The 21,542-nt window shown below is 39.8% G+C and overlaps 2 protein-coding genes across 2 annotated transcripts in view; both read left to right on the top strand.

Annotated features, from left to right (window-relative positions):
* Window positions 1-21,542, top strand: part of pcmt (protein-L-isoaspartate (D-aspartate) O-methyltransferase) — a 623,660-nt gene that overhangs the window by 338,625 nt on the left and 263,493 nt on the right. The gene's annotated exons all lie outside the window — the stretch shown is intronic.
* Window positions 10,421-21,542, top strand: part of LOC127409925 (uncharacterized) — a 76,852-nt gene continuing 65,730 nt past the window's right edge. Inside the window, exon 1 of the mRNA XM_051644912.1 lies at window positions 10,421-10,436. The gene's annotated coding sequence lies outside the window, so the exon portion shown is untranslated. The remainder of the gene's footprint in view (window positions 10,437-21,542) is intronic.

The following is a 21,542-nucleotide window of genomic DNA, read 5'->3' as shown; positions in this document are numbered from 1 at the left end:
GACCAATTTTACACAGCTTCACTCTGATAAGATAATATTATGTTGTATATAAAATCTGAATGTTCCATCTTAACGACTTTATACCTCCATCTTATGGGTGGTTAGCATGTCGCCCTTTGCCCCTGCTGGAAGATGCTGGAACTACATCCTATATGATGATTAAAAAGCATAGCTAAAATGCAAAATTCGAATGCTTGTAGATTTGAAGTTGAGAACTTGTACAATAAATATTTGTACTTTTAAGATGAAATGTTCACTCACAGCCCTGATGTGAAAACTTGTAAAATAAAAGTCTGAAGTTGAATGATGTAATTTGCACTCATAGACGATAATCCAAAACCTGTTTTGAATTCAAAATTGCAGACAAATAGTCACAAATGTGTAAAATTATTTTCAAAATGACGTACATTGACAGACACAAACTTGAATTACATATTTACTTTTGTACTTTAATTCACTTTCACAGTTCAACCACAAATCGGCAGTTACAACCTCTCAAATCTGCCACTGCAACTTCAGATCTTCCCACCTTGACTTTTGCAACTACTTTTGCAAAAAACCTGTAACAAAACTCACTTGTGCACTTGTAAATCAAGATATAGATATAGTGAGGGAGCAGACTACTGTTGCTGGGTGGGGCCAATGAAGTCGTGACCAATCACAATAGCTATAACAATCAATACTGGACCAATCAAAATGGATCATAGTATTTAACTAGATAGGTACATTTCCTGAAGAAAATGTGAGTGGTGCTTGCCGTGGCAAAATTTGTCACCAGGATGTCCCACCAGCTGCCCCAATTTGAAAGAGGCCACCCCCATGACAGTAGGATGTTTTAATGCAGAGATATTGGTGTTGTTCCATGGTTGCTAGGGTAACCCCATCTGGTTGCTAGGCAGTTACCAGGGTGATACTCAAAAGGCTCCTTGCCAGCCTGAGTCAAATGAGCCAACCCGGAAGTGTCTATGATGTTCTGGTGCAGTGATGTGTGTTTTGTTACTTGATTGCTAGGGTAATCCCATCTGGTTGCTAGGCAGTTAACAGGTGATACTCAAAAGACTCCTTGCCAGCCTGAGTCAAATGAGCCAACCCGGAAATGTCTACAATGTTCTGATGCAGAGATATGTGTTTTGTTACTTGGTTGCTAGGGTAATCCCATCTGGTTGCTAGGCAGTTACCAGGGTGATACTCAAAAGGCCCCTTGCCAGCCTGAGTCAAATGAGTCAACCCGGAAATGTCTACGATGTTCTGATGCAGAGATATGTGTTTTGTTACTTGGTTGCTAGGGTAATCCCATATGGTTGCTAGGCAGTTACCAGGGTGATACTCAAAAGGCTCCTTGTCAGCCTGAGTCCTACAAGCCAACAATGAAGTCTCTACGACATTCTGATCCTGAGATACCCATCTAAGCGTTTTTGAATGGAAGTCAAAAGGGGCTTGGTTGCTAGGGTGCTTTAAATGATTGATAGGGCGTGGTTAAATAGTTTCCATGATGACACTTGAAGACTGATTGCTCTTCCAAGTAAACCAAGCCAACTCTCATGTCTCTAGGACATTCAGATGCAAAGATATCACACTCAGCCATTTTGAATGGAAGTCAATGGGGCTGGTTGCTAGGGTGCTCTAAATAGTTGCTAGGGCATGGCTAAGTAGTTTCCACATTGATGCATAAAAAGTGCTTTGTATCCCAATTCAGATGAGCCAAGTCCCGCATCTCTATGACATTCTGATCTGGAGATTTGATCCGACAAATTTCTTGCCAGTGTTGTCAGTGGGACTTTTTGGGAAGGGTTTTTGCCCCCCAGGGGTGCACCATACCCCCACCCCTTAGAAAAGTCATAGTACAGGTGTCCTCAATAGGCCAGTCAATTTGACATGATTTGGTCTACATCAAACGGTGCGGGACAAGTTAGGTGCCAAAGTTTTGTATGGAAGAAGTAGAAGAAGAAGAATTAGATAGGTTCATTTCCTGAAGAAAATGTGAGTGGTGCTTGCTGTTGTGTCACCACGATCTCCCACCAACTGCCCCAAGTTGAAAGAGGCCACCCCTATGACAGTAGGTTGTTTTGGTGCAGAGATATTGGTGTTGTTGCATAGTTGCTAGGGTGTTCCATCTGGTTGCTAGGAAGTTACCAGGGTGATACTCAAAAGGCTCCTTGCCAGCATGAGTCAAATGAGCTACTAACATGTTGCTAGGCATTGCTATCATGTTTTAGCACTTCAACTGGTGTTGCTAGCACGTGTTAGCATGATGCTAGCATGTTTTTTAGAATATTTTAGCACTTTGCTAGGTGTTGCTAGCATGAGTTACCATGATGCTAGCATGTTGCTAGTATGTTTTAGCACTTCGCTAGGTGTTGCTTGCATGTGTTAGCATGATGATAGCATGTTTTTAGCATGTTTTAGCACTTCGCTAGGTGTTGCTAGCATGAGACTGAGTCAAATGAGCCAAACAGGAAATTTCTACAATGTTCTGGTGCAGAGATATGTGTTTTGATACTTGGTTGCTAGGGTAAGCCCATGTGGTTGCTAGGCAGTTGCCAGACATTCTAATCCTGAGATATCCATCTAAGCGATTTTGAATGGAAGTCAAAGGGGTTTGGTTGGTAGGGTGCTCTAAATGGTTGCTAGGGCGTGGCTACGCCATTTCCAAGATGATACTTAAAGACTGATTGGTTGCCCAAGTGAAATGAGCATGCTCCTTGTCTCTACGACATTCAGATTGGGAGATATGATCCCACACATTTCTTGCATTGACTTAGTAGGAAAAAAAATCCTTTCCCATAGTACTCTATGGGACTTTTTTAGGTGTTTTTTGCCCCCCAGGCATGCACCGTACCCCCCCATCCCTTAGTAAAGTCATAGCATAGGTGTCGTAAATAGGCCGGTCGATTTAACACCTCATTTGTGGGTCTATGACAAACGATGCAGGACGAGTTAGATGCCGAAAAAGTGTACGGAAGAATAATAACAAGTAAGTGAGATTTTAATAGTGATGCTTTGCTTCGCACGCACCACTAATTGATGGCTTTGTATAGAATTCAGTGTAAGTTATAGTGAATCTATTTTCCCGCTGCACCTGAATTAGAGATATAGAAATGTGCATTTTCTGGTGTTTTTAGTATTCGCTTAATTCCCTTATTTAGATGTCTGTATGTGATTTAAATTAAAGTGCACATTACCATGGTAATCTCAAATAATCATGATTAAAGCAAATCATTGTGGTCAGGCAATTATGTATCTTAATAAGTTTCTTAAAGGTGCAGTATGTAAGATTCAGAAACCCTTGTTATTAATGACACCTGTGGCCGTTAAGTGAACCACAGCCAGCTACCTGTTGCTAATGCTCGTGCACACACTCCATATGGACGCAAGCATCGACCAAAACAATGACATAACGTACAAAGAGACAACGTGATTCACCAGCATCATGCTGACAGATGAGGTAGCATTATTTATTAATTTGTTTTAAACTTTATTAAAATATTTTTTTCTATTTTTTTCTATTTTTTTTTTTATTTGTAATTAACATTTTTATTGATTCATATGCACATGACAGTGAAAAACTCAACACATATATAAAGAATCAACATTTTACATTTAAACCCCACTAATACAATCCCACCCTGACCCCTAACGAACACCCCTGTGGTCCCACAAAACACACACACACAATCCAAATATATATATAAATAAAATAATAATAAGCATACATGATTAAACTAAACTACATTCCACATCCCCTCCCCGAGAGTCCCCCAAAAAAACTAAATATTTGCCCCATTTTTTAACAAATAAGTCCCTAAACCCCAGCCTTCTACTTACCGCTTCCTCAAATGCAGCTACCCTCCCCATTTCCACACACCACTCCGAAAAAGAGGGTGCTCCACTTGACTTCCAACCCCTTAAAATTACTTGCCTGCTGATCGAGACTGGTCAGAACCCAATTTTTAATGTGATTATCCCCTAAATTCATGACCGCCCCATCACCCAAAATACAGAGTCTGGGACAAAGCAAAACCACACAATCACACAAATAACTCCGAACCCTCAACCAAAACTCCTGGATCTTAACACCCCCCAAAAGACATGGGTAGTGTCTCCAACTTCTGATTGGCATCGCCAGCAGGTGGGTGTGTCTTTAAGACCAAGCCTATATAATTTAGAGGGGGTCCAATAAAATCTATGTAAAATCTTAAGGTGAACCCTTGCATCTCTAGATACAGACTTGACATTTTTCATAATCTTAGTCCACACTCCATCCTCCAATACCAAATTCAAATCTTTTTCCCATACTCTCTTGAGAGAAGTCAAGGCTCCATCCCCCAGACTCTGAATTAGCAGGGAGTAATACACTGATGCCTCACAACCTTTTCCAAAAGCAGCAATCACCTCTCCTAAAGCACCTGCTGCCTTAGGGGTGTGTGTGCTACTCCCAAAAACAGTACAGAGCATGTGGTACAGCTGTAAATACTTATAGAACTGAGATCTGGGAATCCCAAAATGATGAACCAAATTCTCAAAAGATCTCAACACTCCAGTCTCATACAGGTCGCCAAGTGTAGTAACCCCCCTCACAATCCACTCTGACTAACAGAAAGGGGACTTGTTGATACATAATTTGGGGTTCAGCCATATGCTTGAGGCAACATTTAAATAAATGTCCAAATTAAATACTCTAGCCACTCTTGTCCAAATTATGTGCAAATGTGAAATAACAGAGTGTGATTTAACTTCTCCGGTTACTATGATAGAAAGGCTTTGCAGTGGCAAAATAGGGGCAAGGACTTCCTGTTCTATAAAAAACCAGGGAGGGGCTCTTTCAGGTGGAAGCAACCAATGAGCCAAATGCCTGAGGCCAAACGCATAATAATAAAACAAAATCTTGGGTAGGCCTAGCCCAGCTTTGTCTATCAGCCTATGTAACTTATTAAAATGCAATCTGGGACGTTTACCATTCCAAATAAAGGACTTCGCTATGCTATCAAATTGCTTGAAATAAGAGAGGGGGACATCTACAGGGAGAGACTGTAGCAGGTAGTTAAATTTTGGAATACAATTCAATACAATAACATTAACCTTCCCTATCATCGATAAATGTAATGAAGCCCACATGCCCACATCACTTGAAATTGTTTTTATTAAAGGGTCAAAATTAACACTAGCTAAATCAGACAAATTTGCTGGGAATAAAATCCCCAAATACTTAATGCCCTGTTTGGACCACTGGAAGGAGCCCAGCTGGAAAGCCGTTACTGGACAGCAGACTGTCAGAGCCAAAGCTTCGGATTTAGACGAATTGACTTTGTATCCTGAGAACTTGGAAAAGGAATTCATAATTCTGTGGAGGCAAGACTTAGATCTAGTAGGTTCAGAGACAAATAATAAAATATCATCTGCGTAAAGCAGAAGCTTATGCACCACACCTCCTGCCACCACCCCTGGAAAATCATCCTCCTTTCTTATCGTGGCTGCTAATGGTTCCAGGGAAAGACAGAACAATAAAGGGGAAAGAGGGCAACCCTGCTGAGTGCCCCTATCCAGAGTAAAATAATCTGAATTAATCCATTTGTTTGTACCACTGCTACAGGGTGTCTATAAAGTAACTTAATCCAACCAATAAATGTACTCCCAAACCCATACATTTCCAAAATCTTAAAAAGATAATCCCATTCTACCATATCAAACGCCTTTTCGGCGTCAAATGAGATGGCAGCGAGCGGAGTCTGATCATTCGCTACTGACCACATGATATTGATGAAACGCCTGATGTTATCAGAAGAGCTATGGCCCCGAATAAACCCCACCTGATCTATATGTATAAGAGATGTCATAACCTTACTTAATTGGTTAGCCAGAATTTTTGACAATATTTTTACATCTAGTTGAATCAGGGAGATTGGACGGTAACTTTTACACTCGCTTGGATCTTCGTCCTTTTTTAAGAATCAGACTGATCCGGGCTGATGATTTCCATTCTTTAATGATTCAGTATAAACTTCTAACAAAAGTGGAGCCAGTTCTGTAGCATAGGATCTAAAAAATTCTGCGGCAAAACCATCTGTCCCCGGAGCCTTGCCAGAAGGTAGGGATTTAATTACCTCATCAAGCTCCTCCAAAGGTTATCTCAATCATCAGTTTAGGAAGATCTAATGGTTCCACAAAGTTTCTAATATCTTCATCAGAAGATGAAGATGTGGAACTATAAAGATCAAGATAGAACTCTTTAAAGGCATTATTAATATCAATGGCTGAGGTAAAAATTTCACCACCAGTAGATTTCACTGAGGGAATGATAGAAAGAGACTCTCTCTGCTTTATATATCTAGCCAAAAGCTTCCCTGCTTTGTCACCCGACTCAAAAGTATGACTGTCTTGCCCTGAATAACCAAAACTCCACTTTCTGCGACAAAATAGTATTATATCTATATTTCAATCGGGTCATTTCTCTGAGACCATCAGCTGACATACGGCGCTTCAGCTCTGCCTCTGCACTTTCTCACTCTACAAGTTCTCGTGCTTTGGATTTTTTGATGAATGAGGCATACTGTATGATCCGACCCCTAAGAACTGCCTTAAGTGCCTCCCAAGCCACGCCCACAGAGGGTACTGAGGACCAGTTGGTCTCCATATAAACATTGATTTCAGTCTTTACGTTTGTTGGAAATCAGGATTTTGCAAAAGGGACACATTAAGGCGCCAACTATATGATTTCTTTTTCTCTATACTTGTATATGGCAACACCTCTAAACTCACCAGGGCGTGATCCGAGACTAAAATGTTTCCAGTTGAGCAATCAACAACAGATGAAATGAGGGATTTGGATATAAAAAAAATCTATTCTAGGTTTGCAGCATCCCTTCAAGATCTATAAAAAAGCCCTGATCATCAGCGTTAGGTGCGTAAATATTAGCCAAAATCAACCTTTGCCCCTGAATTTTTGCTAAAACAATAATGACTCTTCCTAATTTATCTTTAATCTGTTTAAGACATTTGAATTGTAGATGCTTATTGATCAATGTAATGACTCCCCTGCTCTTTCTTCAGCAAGCACTAAAGAAAACATGTCCACACCATATCTTCCCAAATTTTTCAGCTTCCTGATAAAGTTGCTTGCAATAAATTTTGTTTCGTCAGGGTACATGGTTATGCTGTGTTCCATTCAAGTTGGATGTGGGACAGTATTACTTGATATCTCCGTCCATAAATGCATTCCATTCCCCAATATTCGGAAGATGACGTTTAAGGAAACAAAACTTCAATGCTCCCATTAGCTTAGCAGGGGTTTGACTCTCATTAGAGATGTCTCCTAGCAACCCAACTGATAAACAGTGCTGCAGCGCTAGCATTTGTGCTTCAGGTGTACGATTATCAAAAGAGATTATAATTTACAATGTTTTACACACCTGTTTCTGCAGGCGTTTTTAAACAAGCTTTAATATCATATAATGTGGAAATGAACTCATTTATCGATATAACTTAATAAAGTGAATGTTTATCACTTACTTTGTATATCTTACTTTGAGTGTCAACATGTTTGTGTGACATCATGCACCTGCATCTGGGCAAAAATCTTTTGAGATGAGTTGAGAATTTCTGCACGAGCCTACAAGTTGTAATTCTGACTTCAAGATGCATTCCATTGCACTTTTCCTAGTAGGAGGTTGTAAAATCCAACTTTCTGAGTTGAATGGAAAGCATCACTACTTTTCAAAACTTCATCTGACACTGAATGCTCAAGCAGCCTAATTTACACTTAGAAAACCCCTGATGTTGCTATAACAATGCAAAAAGCATTTACCAATTTGCTTGAAGTGAAAATCAGCCCTCCTTTCCTGTTTAATTAAGCAATCACACGGCCATGCAGAACATCTCGTGTTTTTAAATCCATAAGGATCTCTTTCTCAACGGCAAAATCAGCAGTGATGACACCAGACTCGTCAGACAGCTTGATCTTACGCTTTTCACTCTTGAATTACGTACATCACTTAAAGCGTGATTGCGTCACTCAACGCAAGCTAGAAGGCCTCGACCGGGACATATCCTAAAGATCAGACCCACCAAGAACAAATAAATCAATCTGATTGGCTGATGAATCTGACAATCTGACTTTAGTTGCCCTCTCTCTGCTTTAGGTATCTTCCCTGCTTTGTCCCTTGATTCAAAGTATGACTGTCTTGCCCTGAATAGCCAAAACTCCACCTTCCGCGACAAAATAGTATTATATCTGTATTTCAATTGGTTCAATTCTCTGAGGCCATCAGACGACATTCGGCGCTTCAGCTCTGCCTCGGCACTTTTAATATTTCCTTCCAACTCCACGAGTTCTCGTGCTTTGGATTTTTTGATGAATGAGGCATACTGTATGATCCAACCCCTAAGAACTGCTTTAAGTGCCTCCCAAGCCATAACCACAGAGGATACTGAGGACCAGTTGGTCTCCATATAAACATTGATTTCAGCCTTTAAAATTTGTTGGAAATCAGGATTTTGCAAAAGGGATACATTAAAGCGCCAGCTATATGATTTCTTTTTCTCTGTATGTGGCAACACCTCTAAACTCACCAGGGCATGATCTGAGTCTAAGATGTTTCCAACTGAGCAATCAACAACAGATGAAATGAGGGACTTAGATATATATATATATATAAAAAAAAACTATTCTAAAATAAATCTTATGGACTGATGAAAAAACTTTATAGTCCCTACCAGATGGGTTCAAAAGTCTCCAAATATCTGTAAGACCAAGATTTTTACACATCCTACGAAGCATCAATGTTGGTCTAGGGGACTTACACACTTTTACTTCACTATGATCAAGGACTGAGTCTATCAATAAATTAAAGTCTCCTCCAAATATTATATCATGAGGGGTGCCAGCAGCTTGCAACATCCCTTCATGATCTACAAAAAATCCCTGATCATCAGCATTAGGTGCATAAAGATTAGCCAAAATCAGCCTTTGCCCCTGAATTTTTGCTAAAACAATAATGACTCTTCCTAATTTATCTTTAATCTGTTTGAGACATTTGTAGATGTTTACTTATCAATGTAATGACTCCCCTGCTCTTATTTGAGCCAACACTAAAGAAAACATGCCCATCCCATATCTTCCAAAAATTTTCAGCTTCCTGTGGGGAAAGATGCATCTCTTGAAGATGCATCTTTGCGCCATCTTTGCATCAAGATGGCGCCACGGATGGCCACCTCGGTGTGTAGCTCTTCAGTTTTTTTGTTTTTTTTTTGTTTGTCCTGTGTTTAGTAATATTTTTCCAGTCAGTTTTACCAGGGACAAACTGCTGAACATTCGGCAACATATACCAGACAACCTTTTCCCGATTTTTGAATATTCAGACGTTTTGCTGGACATTTTAGTTGGAGGCACAGCTGTGTTGTTTAAATGCGCTAGGAGATGCAGGCGAGGGAGACGAGCAGGCGTGCTGGTCAGGCTACGTCAACGTGGATTTCGAACAGCGCTGCCAAGTATTCATCTTGCGAATCTCCGCTCTCTTCCTAACAAAACGGACGAACTACATCTCCTCACCCATACAAACAAGGACTTTTCAAACTCCTTGTGCTTCACAGAAACCTGGCTGAGTGAAGCCATTCTGGACAGCGCATTACATCAGCCAGGCTTTCAGCTGTTCAGAGCGGATCGCATCGCGGAGTTAACGGGGAAAACGAGAGGCGGTGGAACATGCTTTTACATCAATGAAAGTTGGTGTACAGATGTAACAATGTTAATGAGGAGGTGCTGTCCTAATTTGGAAGCACTCTTTATTAACTGTAAGCCGTTCTACTCGCTACGGGAGTTTTCCTAGTTTATTCTGGTGAGTGTGTATATCGCGCCAAACGCTTGTGTGAACACAGCGCTGCAACAGCTGACTGATCAAATCACAGACACAGAACAACAATACCCAGATTCAGTTATTATTATTCTTGGGAATTTTAACAAAGCAAATCTCACACGTGAACTGCCCAAATACAAACAGCACATTACATACCCCACCAGAAACAGGAACATACTGGATCATTGCTACACAACAATAAAGAATGCATTTCGCTCTATCCCTAGGGCAGCTTTGGGACTCTCTGATCACTGTCTGGTTCATCTTCTTCCAAACTACAGGCAGAAATTAAAAGCAACCAAGCCACTAGTAAGGACTGTAAAGAGATGGACCAATGAAGCAGAGCGGGAACTACAAGCTTGCTTCGATTGCATGGACTGGAGTGTTTTTGAGGCTGCAGCCACAGACCTGGACGAGCTCACAGATACTGTTACATCATATATCAATTTCTGTGAGGATATGTGCATTCCCACTAGGACTTATTTAAAGTTCAACAACGACAAACCATGGTTTACAGCAGAGCTCAGGCAGCTTCGTCAGGCCAAAGAGGATGCTTACAGGGATGGGGATAAAGTCTTGTACAATCAGGTCAGGAACACACTGGACAAGGAAATCAGAGTGGCTAAAAGAAGATACTCTGAGAAGATGAAAAACAAGTTTTCAGCTAACGACCCTGCATTAGTGTGGAGTGGCATGGAACAACTCACAAATTACAGGACTCCTACCCCCAACCCTGTGGTGGACCAACAACTGCCTGACGACCTAAATGTGTTCTACTGCAGATTTGAAAGGCCCAATCTCACACCCCACACCCAATCTGACCTTCACTTCACACAAACACCAACACCTCCTGCAACCCCCCTCCTCCCCCCTCCTGCTACTCAACCTGCACTTAAGATCTGTGAAGATGATGTGAGCCGGGTCTTTCAGAAACAAAAGATGAGGAAAGCTTCAGGCCCAGATGGCGTCTCACCAGTGTGTCTTCGATCCTGTGCTAACCAGCTGGCCCCCATCTTCACACAGATCTTCAATAGATAACTAGAGCAGTGTGAAGTCCCATGCTGCTTCAAACGCTCAATCATTATTCTTGTCCCAAAGAAACCAAAAATTTCCCTGACGCCTGTGGTCATGAAATAATTTGAGAGACTGGTGTTGGCCCACCTGAAGAACATCACTGGACCCTTTCTAGATCCCCTTCAATTTGCTTATCGAGCAAACAGGTCTGTGGATGATGCAGTCAACATGTGATTGCATCATATCCTGCAGCATCTGGAGAGACATCTGGACATATGCAAGGATCCTTTTTGCGGACTTCAGTTCGGCTTTCAACACCATCATCCCAGCTATTCTCCGGACTAATCTACACCAACTCTCTGTTCCCATGTCTATCTGTCAGTGGATTACCAGCTTTCTGATGGACAGGCAGCAGCTTGTGAGACAGGGGAAACTCACTTCCAGCACCTGTACAATCAGCACTGGTGCCCCCCAGGGATGTGTGCTCTCTCCACTACTCTTCTCCCTCTACACCAATGACTGCATCGCCAAGGACCCCTCTGTCAAGCTCCTGAAGTTTGCAGATGACACCACTGTCATCGGCCTCATCCGAGATGATGATGAGTCTTCATACAGAAGGGAGGTTGAACAGCTGGCTGTCTGGTACAGTCAAAACAACCTTGAGCTGAACACGCTCAAAACAGTGGAAATTATTGTGGACTTTAGGAGGAACACCCCAACACTGTCCCCCTTCACCACTGTTTAGAATGAGTGGAGTCATTCAGGTTCCTGGGCACTACCATCTCAAAGGACCTGAAGTGGGAGACACACATTGTATTGAGAAAAAGGCCCAGCAGAGGTTGTACTTCCTTCACCAGTTGAGGAAGTTCAACCTGCCCAGGTGCTGCTGATACAGTTCTACTCAGCAGTCATTGAGTCTGTCCTCTGCACTTCAATAACTGTCTGGTTTGGTTCAGCTATGAAATCAACATACTGTTGGGCCTTGCTCAAGGGTGGCATCTTGGTGGTGCTGGGGCTTAAACCCCTGACCTTCCAATCAGTAACCCAGAGCCTTAACCACTGAGCCACCACTGCCCTCAGACTGCTGAGAGGATTATTGGTTGCCCCCTGCCCCCCTTCAAGAACTATACACTTCCAGAGTGAGGAAAAAGGCTGTAAAAATCACTCTGGACCCCACTCACCCTGCCCATGACCTTTTTGAACTGTTGCTTTCTGGCCAATGCTTCAGAGCTCTGAGCACCAGAACCGTCAGGCACAGGAACAGTTTTTTCCCTCAGGCTATCCATCTCATGAAGCTAAATTGCCCCATTGAGCAATAACTATGTGCAATACACAGTTGTCTTTTTTATATTTATCCAACACATCCAACTTCTTCTGCCATTTCATTAAAAAAAAAAAACATATGCACTGTACATAACAGATTTTTATTTGCACTGTACATAACAGATAACAGATTTGTATTAGATTTTACTACATATGTGTATGTGTGTATGTATGTATGTGTGTATGTACGTATATGTATAATTATTTTTTATTTTTTATTATTATCTATGTCTTGCTGCTGTTTTTGTATTGTTGTACACTGGAAGCTCCTGTCACCAAGACAAATTCCTTGTATGTGTAAGCATACTTGGCAATAAAGCTGATTCTGATTCTGAAACACTATATCATATTTCTTACATTTATGAAAATAAATAACCTTCCTTCTTTTTATGGGGTGCCCCAACCCATTCACAGTCCATGTAGAGAGAGACAATCCACTCATATTAACCTTTGACATTTTGACATATATAAAAAAATAGATTGTGTGTCAAAAATAAAATAATAAAGACCACATTCCAAATTGGTGCAACAATCAACCCCAGAACTTTCCCCAGAACAACAACAAAAAAAAAAACAGAAAAAAGAAAAACATGCACATTAACCCCCACACGACAGCCAACAGGAGGCATAAGCACCCAAAACAAGCAGATTCATCCACAAGCTGTCCCAAAGAAATGATACTACAGAAAACAAACGCCAGCCGCTAGGCGGAACCAGCACAAAGCGAAACAAAAAAAGGCACTCAGTTTCCTCCGACAGTCAAGTGTATGTTCAGTGAGACAGGTCCACTAGGTGGCAACATGAAAATCACCAATTGGCTTACTCACACCAATGTCTTTATGAAAGACAATACTTGCTGTGGGCATGTCAATTCTCTACAGCCATCCTTAGTATCTATTCTCAGCTTGGCCGGAAACATCAGTGCAAAAGCGATCCTCCATTGATGCAAGAGTTTCTTGCATTCCTTGAATCGATCACATTTCTCTCTTGTTGAATTCACAAAGTCTGGGAACAAGAAAATGTTGTGATTCTTCCAAGAAATCCTTCCTTTACTCCTCACCTCGCGTAACACGAGATCTTTATCGTGGATCTCCGAGCCGGGACCCTGATGAGCTCGCTCGATTTCCAGCTTATGGCCTGTTATGTCGAGCAGACTCAGGAAGAGCCCATCTAGGAATTTCACAATATCTCGGCCTTCTTCATGCTCAGGTATTATAGACCACCTTGGTAGATTCATATGAGAAATTATGTTTGTTCAGGAGATGTTAATTTCACAAAAGGGTCATGCTACAGTTAAAACTAGGCATGCTTGAGGATTAAGTGTCTTTTCAAGTTCTGACTTTCGTGTGTGGACGTATTTTTAAAATGTCATTTGGTATTACTAGTTAGCTGCGACATCATGTATGATGCCCAAAGGCATAGGGTGTCTTATTCATTGTGAAACTGTGTTTTCTTAATGGTATGAATCACACTGAAGGGCTAGACTTTAAATGCACGGCCCGCCACTACCAATATTATATTGTGAGGGGTGCCAGCGGCTTGCAACATCCCTTCAAGATCTATAACAATAATGACTCTTCCTAATTTATCTTTAATCTGTTTAAGACATTTGAATTGTAGATGCTTATTGATCAATGTAATGACTCCCCTGCTCTTTCTTCAGCCAGCACTAAAGAAAACATGTCCACACCATATCTTCCCAAATTTTTCAGCTTCCTGCGGGGAAAGATATGTTTCTTGAAGAAAAACATATCTCACTGAAAATGTGCACATTAACCCTGCGCATGACAGCGCCAACCGGCGTCCATCCCTCTAAACTCAAAAAGTCCATGTATGCCTACAAGAGCCCCCATGACAACTTTGCCGTCGGATTGCTCAAATCTGGTGTTTCTATACAAATTTTGTGAGACAGAATTACAGAACAGAAAATAATCTATAAAATAAAATCCAGCCAACAGGCAGAATAAACAGAAAGACCTTGTAGATTCATTCACAAAACTGTCTCGAAGGTGTGTTCCTCCACAAAACAAATTCAAGCTGGAATAGTGGAACCAGCCAAAAAAAAAAAAAAAAAAAAAAAAAAACACATACAGTAATCGATCGACGTATTACAGCAAGATACTCTAAGTCAGCAAAAACTTTCGTCAGCATCACAGACATACTCGCCAGTTGGCGCTGGATTACTCCAGCTGCACCGTCCAAACCAAGTCCCTGGTCTGCGGGCTTGTCAGAGGTTTCAGCTTGAACACGTAAGTGTCTTTTAATATCTCCAGAGCCCGAGGATTTTGAATTCTTTGCCATGTTGACTTCAAAGTACAGATATGTAGCAGGATGTATTTTATGACATAAAAATAATTAAAAACTAGCAAAGTGCGCAGAGCTCGCCATTTACATGTCCGCATGGCGTCACGTGACTCCCGAATGGGATTATCTTTTTAAGATTTTGGAAATATACAGGTTCGGGAATACTTTTATTGGATGGATCAAGTTACTTTATAGACACCCAGTAGTGGCTGTACAAACAAATGGATTAATTTCAGATTATTTTACCCTGGATAGGGGTACCCGGCAGGGTTGTCCTCTTTCCCCATTATTGTTCCGTCTTGCCCTGGAGCCATTAGCAGCACGATAAGAAGGGAAGATGATTTTCCAGGGGTGGTGGCGGGAGGTGTGGCACATAAGCTTTTGTTTTATGCAGATGATATTTTATTATTCGTCTCCGACCTTACTATATCTATGCCTTGAATCCACAGAATTATTCATTCCTTTTCTAAATTCTCAGGATACAGAGTCAACTGGTCTAAATCCGAAGCTTTGGCTCTGACAGCATACTGCCCAGTAACGGCTTTCCAGCCAGGCGCCTTCCAGTGGCCAAAACAGGGCATTAAGTATTTGGGCATTTTATTCCCAGCAAATTTGTCTGATTTAGTTAGAGTTAATTTTGACCCCTTAATAAAAAGGTTTTCAAGCGATGTGGGCAGGTGGGCTTCATTACATTTATCTATGATTGGGAAGGTTAATGTTGTCAAAATGAATTGTATTCCAAAATGTAACTACCTGTTACAATCTCTCCCTATAGATGTCCCCCTCTCTTACTTCAGGCAATTTGATAGCATAGCGAAGTCCTTTATTTGGAACGGTAAGCGTCCTAGATTACATTTTAATAAGTTACATAGACCAATTGACAAAGCTGGGCTAGGCCTACCCAAGATTTTGTTTTATTATTATGCATTCGGTCTCAGACATTTGGCTCACTTGTCGCTTCCACCTGAGAGAGCCCCTCCCTGGTTTTGTATTGAACAGGAAGTTCTTGCCCCTATTTTGCCATTGCAAAGCCTTTCTATCAAACTAATCAGAAAAGTTAAATTACACCCCGTTATCTCGCATTTGCTAGTATGGACAAAAGTGTCCAGAGTGTTTAGTTCTGACATTTATTTTAATGTTGCCTCAAGCATATGGCTGAACCCTAAATTATGTATTAATAAGTACCCTTTCTGTTGTGAGTGGGGTTAATACACTCGGTGACCTATATGAGAGTGGAGTGTTGAGATCTTTTGAAAATTTGGTTCAACATTTTGGGATTCCTAGATCTCAGTTCTATAGGTATTTACAGCTGTGCCAAATGGTCTGTATTGTTTTTGGTAGTAGCATACACCCCCCTAAAGCGGCAGATACTCTGGGAGAGGTGATTACGGCTTTTGGAAAATGTCATGAGGCATCAGTGTATTACTCTCTGCTAATTCAGAGTCTTGGGTATGGAGCTTTAACTTCTCTCAAGAGATTATGGGAGAAAGATTTAAATTTGGTATTGGAGGAGGGAGTGTGGGCTAGGATTCAAAAAAATTTCAAGTCTGCATCTAGAGATGCAAGGGTGCATCTGATGCAATTTAAGATTTTACATAGATTCTATTAGACCCCCTCTAGATTGTATAGGCTTGGTCTTAAAGACACACCCACCTGCTGGTGATGCCAGTCAGAAGATGGAGACACAACACATGCTTTTTGGGGGTGTGTTAAGATCCAGGAATTTTGGTTGAAAGTGCAGAGTGTTTTGTGTGACGTTTTAGGCTCTGTATTTTGGGCGATGGTGCGTCATATATTTTGGGGATAAACACATAAAAAATTGGGTTCTGACCAGCATTATGGTTGACAGGCTAATTATTTTAAGGGGATGGAAGTCGGATAGGGCGCCCTCATTTCTGGAGTGGTGTGCAGAGATGGGGAATGTGGCTGCTTTTGAAGGGATGTCAAGCAGAAGGCTGGGGGTTCAGAATTTGTTCAACAAGAAGTGGGGTAATTACTTGGTGTTTTTTGGGGACTCTCTGGGAGGGGCTGGGGAGAGAGATGTTTAGTTTTAATTATATATGATTATTATGTTTGTTTGTTTTTTGTGTGCATGTATTTGTGACCACGGAGGTGTTCACTGGGGGTTAGGGTGGGTTTGGTGATTGGGGGGGGGGGGGGGTTAAATGTTGATTCAGTGTATATATGTTGTGTTTTTTTATTATTATTTTTTTTATATGTTTATGAATCAATAAAAATGTTAATTGAAAAAAAAAGACTAATAACAATTTGACAAGTTGAAATAACAAGGCGATGTGAAACAGGAGATGTTAAACAGGTGAGGCAATCATGCCATAGTATATAGGAAGCCTCCAAATACAGCCTAGTCCTTCAAGAACAAGGATCATTCGAGACTTGTCAATTTGCCAACAGATGCTTCAGCAAATAATCCAGCACTTTGAGAACAATGTTCCCCAAAGACAAATTGGAAGGATTTTGGGCATTTCACCCTCTAAAGTGCACAATATAATTAAAAGATTCAAGGAATCTGGTCAAATCTTGGTGAAAAAGGGCAAGACGGAAACCATTTCTGAATGTGCGTGATCTCTGATCCCTCAGATGTCACTGTCTTAAAAAACGGCAATTATCTGTAATGGATATCATGAACATTGGCTTGGGATAACTTTAGTAAACTTTTGTTAGTCAATACCACTCGCTGCTGCATCCACAGATGCAAGTTAAGGCATTACTATGCAAAGCAGAAGCCCTACATCAATACTGTCCAGAAGCACTGCCGACTTCTCTGGGCTCTGTCTCATCTTAGATTGAAAGTAGAACAATGGAACTGTGTTTTTTGGTCTGAAGAGTCCACATTTCAAAAAGTTTTTGAAAAACAAAGCCGCCGTGTTATCTGGGCCAAAGAGGAAAAGGACCATCCAAGCTGTTAGGTCAGGTCCAAAAGCCAATGTCTGTGTCTGTATGGTCCAGGGGTGTGTCAATGCCCATGGCATGGGTAACTTGCACATCTGTGAGAACAACATGAATGCAGACAGATATGTACAATTTTTTGGAGAAACATATACTGCTTTTCAGTACCGTCTTTTCCAGGGATGTCCCTGCATTTTCCAGCTGGACAACTTCAAATCACATACTGTCCGGATTACAAGTGCATGGCTGTCTAAGCAGACATAGCAAATATAGTGTGGGTGCTAGATTTGCCTGCCTGCAGTCCTGAGTCTCCAATTGAGGACGTGTGGCATACTATGAAGCACACCATACAGCAATGAAGACCCCGTACAATTGTGCAGCTAAAGACCTACATAATGGATGATTGGGGGAATATTCCACTTTCTAAACTTAACAAACTTGTGTCTTCAATGCCCAAATGCTTCATAACTGTTATTAGAAGAAATGGTGATGTTTCACAGTGGTAAACACTTGACTTTCCAACCTTTTTGGAGCTTGTTGCAATCATCTGATTTGAAATTACTGTACATTTTCAATAAGCAATGAAATTCACAAGGAAAAACATCATATAATGTGTAGTTGTAGTGTTTTCAATATAGCAAAGGGTGAATATAATATACAAATCACTCCTTTTTGTTTTTATTAGCATTTTTCATGCTGTCCCAAATTTTTCCAAATTGGGGTTGTACAAGTACAAATATTTATTGTACAAGTTCTCAAATTTAAATCTGCAGGCTCTTAAGTTTTGCAACAGATTTATCTTCATATTTGACAGCTATTCAAATGTAGCCATGTTTTCTGACTAAATATATATATACACTGGTGGCCAAACGTTTGGAATAATGTACAGATTTTGCTGTTTCAGAAGGAAATTGGTACTTTAATTCACCAAAGTGGCATTCAACTGACCACAAAGTATAGTCAGGACATTACTGATGTAAAAAACAGCACCATCACTATTTGAAAAAAGTTATTTTTGATCAAATCTAGACAGGCCCCATTTCCAGCAGCCATCACTCCAACACCTTATCCTTGAGTAATCATGCTAAATTGTTAATTTGATACTAGAAAATCACTTGCCATTATATCAAACACTGCTGAAAGCTATTTGGTTCGTTAAATGAAGCTTAACATTGTCTTTGTGTTTGTTTTTGAGTTGCCACAGTATGCAAAAGAATGGCATGTCTTAAGGTCAATATTAGGTCAAAAATGGCAAAAAAGAAACAGCTTTCTCTAGAAACTCGCCAGTCAATCATTGTTTTAAGGAATGAATGCTATACAATGTTTGAAATTGCCAAAAAACTGAAGATTTCATACAAAGCTGTACACTACAGTCTTCAAAGATAAAGGACAGCTGGCTCTAACAAGGACAGAAAGAGATGTGGAAGTCCAGATGTACAACTAAACACAAGGATAAGTACATCAGAGTCTCTAGTTTGAGAAATAGACACCTCACATGTCCTCAGCTGACAGCTTCACTGAATTCTACCTGCTCAACACCAGTTTCATGTGCAACAGTAAAGAGAAGACTCAGGGGTGCAGGCCTTATGGGAAGAAATGCAAAGAAAAAGCCACTTTTGAAACAGAAAAACAAAAAGAAATGGTTGCATAAGAAGTGCCCGACTGCATGAGAAGTGCCCGACAAAAGACAGCCAGATCTATGGCAATTGCTACAGGAAGCGTGGGGTGAAATGTCACCTGAGTATCTGGACAAACTGACATCTAGAATGCCAAGGATCTGCAAAGCTGTCATTGCTGCACATGGAGGATTTTTTGATGAGAATTCTTTGAAGTACTTTAAGAAGTTCTGAAAAATCTTTTCAAATTGTAATAGTAATTTTTTACGTTATTAATGTCCTGACTATACATTGTGATCAGTTGAATGCCACTTTGTTGGATAAAAGTACCAATTTCTTTCCATAAGAGCAAAATCTGTACATTATTCCAAACTTTTGGCCGCCAGTGTATATATTTCCAAGAAACATTTTAATAGCAATTATTTCATTAAATTACAGTACATTATTATTTTTTTTTCAGGAACAGAAAAGCAGGTGCTTAAATGTAAGAAATTGAGTAATATCCCATCTCTCTCTATTAATGAGTGATCAGCCCATGAGCAAAGATGGCAGCATTCGTTTTGCGTACTTCCAGTAAACATTGCGCTAGCTGGGCAGATGCCATTGAAATGAATGGGAATGCTTTCCTCAGTGTGTAGCATAGAGATGTGTGGTTTGACAGGGGTGTCCTGTTTTCTCATGAATGATTTATGCAAAAATGTTCTTTCCCAGTCCCCCAAGAAAATATGACATAACCTTGTGCCATTCCTAAATGTGTTAAAATATTACTTAAGTCAGGTCATAAGGGCCCTTTTCTCTGGCCAATATTGATAATTCTACTCTATTTATTGATCAATAACCCATCTTTTGTGAGTAGCTAGCTTTAAAGTTCTGATGCCAGCACATAAAGAGTAATATTTTCATTTGTCTATATTGGTAAACAGGTTGGTATTGAACTATTTTAATGAGCTGTTGAAATTAATACTGAAATGTTGAAATTAATAAAAATTGGGTTGATAATTGTTTTCATGTGAATAACTTTTGCGTATGTGTAATCATCCAATAAAATGTGCACTTAGTAATTTTTTCCTCATTAAAAATGTTCTACACCAAAAAAATGAATTATAATTTTTAAACATCTGTATAAAATCATGACCACTCACACGAGATGAGGACTGTAGTCATATCAGTAACCTTATAAAAGCTGTTTTTTTCCCCCCATGGGGGCTGTCATGTTATGATCACATGACCAGTCGAATTCTACTCACTTAATCGCAGTAAATGCCCTGTTATTGGACACTTTCACTCATGGATTAAATTAATCATGTCTGACTGTGAATAGTGAATTTCGAGAAATGGCATCTGTAACTGAAAACTATTTATTTTAAATGATGCTGCATACACACCGATAGGGGTCACTGTAAATCCAAATGACACAAACAAAAAAGTTACGCCTTTAAGGTGTGATTCGGAATTGGGAAAAAAACAGAACTGATAAAAGCAAAAAGTCAGGTGAGTCAGGAAGAGATGTATGTGGGTGAATAAACAGTGTCCATAAGTTTTTTCTGTGTTCATTTTGCAAAGCTTGATGGAAATGAACTTGCAAATGAAATGAACTTGAGTTTGGATCATTGGACTAAGTCAAGTTCTCATTTACAGAGGAACTCAAAAAATCTGAGCATGTTCCATTATGTACAATGACATTTCTTTTTTTTTTGGTATTATATTGTGATGGTTGTTGCTTTGTGATGGACATTATTGTTTCCAAATATATTTTGGGGTTATGCCTACAATTAGATATAAATTCCATGTTGTTTAGTCGCTTTGGATTAAAGCGTCTGCCAAATGAATAAATGTAAATGTAAAATGTAAATGTAGTACAAGATTATGGGAAGTAACGAAAAATAAATGACTAAGCATGCTTACACAAGCTTTAAATTTTTTTTTAATTTTATAATTTTTATTTTGTTTAAATAATTAAATGATTCTTTCCTGACCTGACAATTGCATTATTTATAAGCAGCAAAACAAATTAAGCCAATAAAAAAGCCCTTTAATTTCTTAGAAATTAAATCAACTAGAAATACTCCAAACTGAAATGTGATATCTCCATTAAGACAAGAGAGTGCTAATTGTTATACTGTAAATGTCAGTGCTTCACATAAGTGCTGGATGTACGGAAACCTTGCCAAATTGGATGTCTGTTTGAGGATGACCCTTTGCATTAACATGCCCTGATTGTAAAAGGCCATGACATGTTTCCACCCAGTTTCGAACTGGGGACCTTTCATGTGTGAGGCAAACATGATTTTTTTATTTTTTTATTTAAAACCAACAACTTAAAAATTCTGTCTTTTTACAATATTCCATTACTCTCTAAATGAAAATGTTTACATTGACATTCGATTGATAATTTAATAAGAATAAAAAAAATCTAATAAAAAACAAAACAATGAAATTATTAAAGTTAAATTATTCAAATTCACATCTGCTTTGCTCTTATAAAAATCTTCATCAATTTAATTTACATTTTAATCAAATAAACTTTAAA

The sequence above is a fragment of the Myxocyprinus asiaticus genome, chromosome 19, assembly GCF_019703515.2.
Source record: "Myxocyprinus asiaticus isolate MX2 ecotype Aquarium Trade chromosome 19, UBuf_Myxa_2, whole genome shotgun sequence".
Lineage (NCBI taxonomy): Eukaryota > Metazoa > Chordata > Actinopteri > Cypriniformes > Catostomidae > Myxocyprinus > Myxocyprinus asiaticus.
The sequence above is the reverse complement of the archived record's forward strand: the minus strand, read 5'-3'. Positions and strand labels throughout refer to the sequence as shown.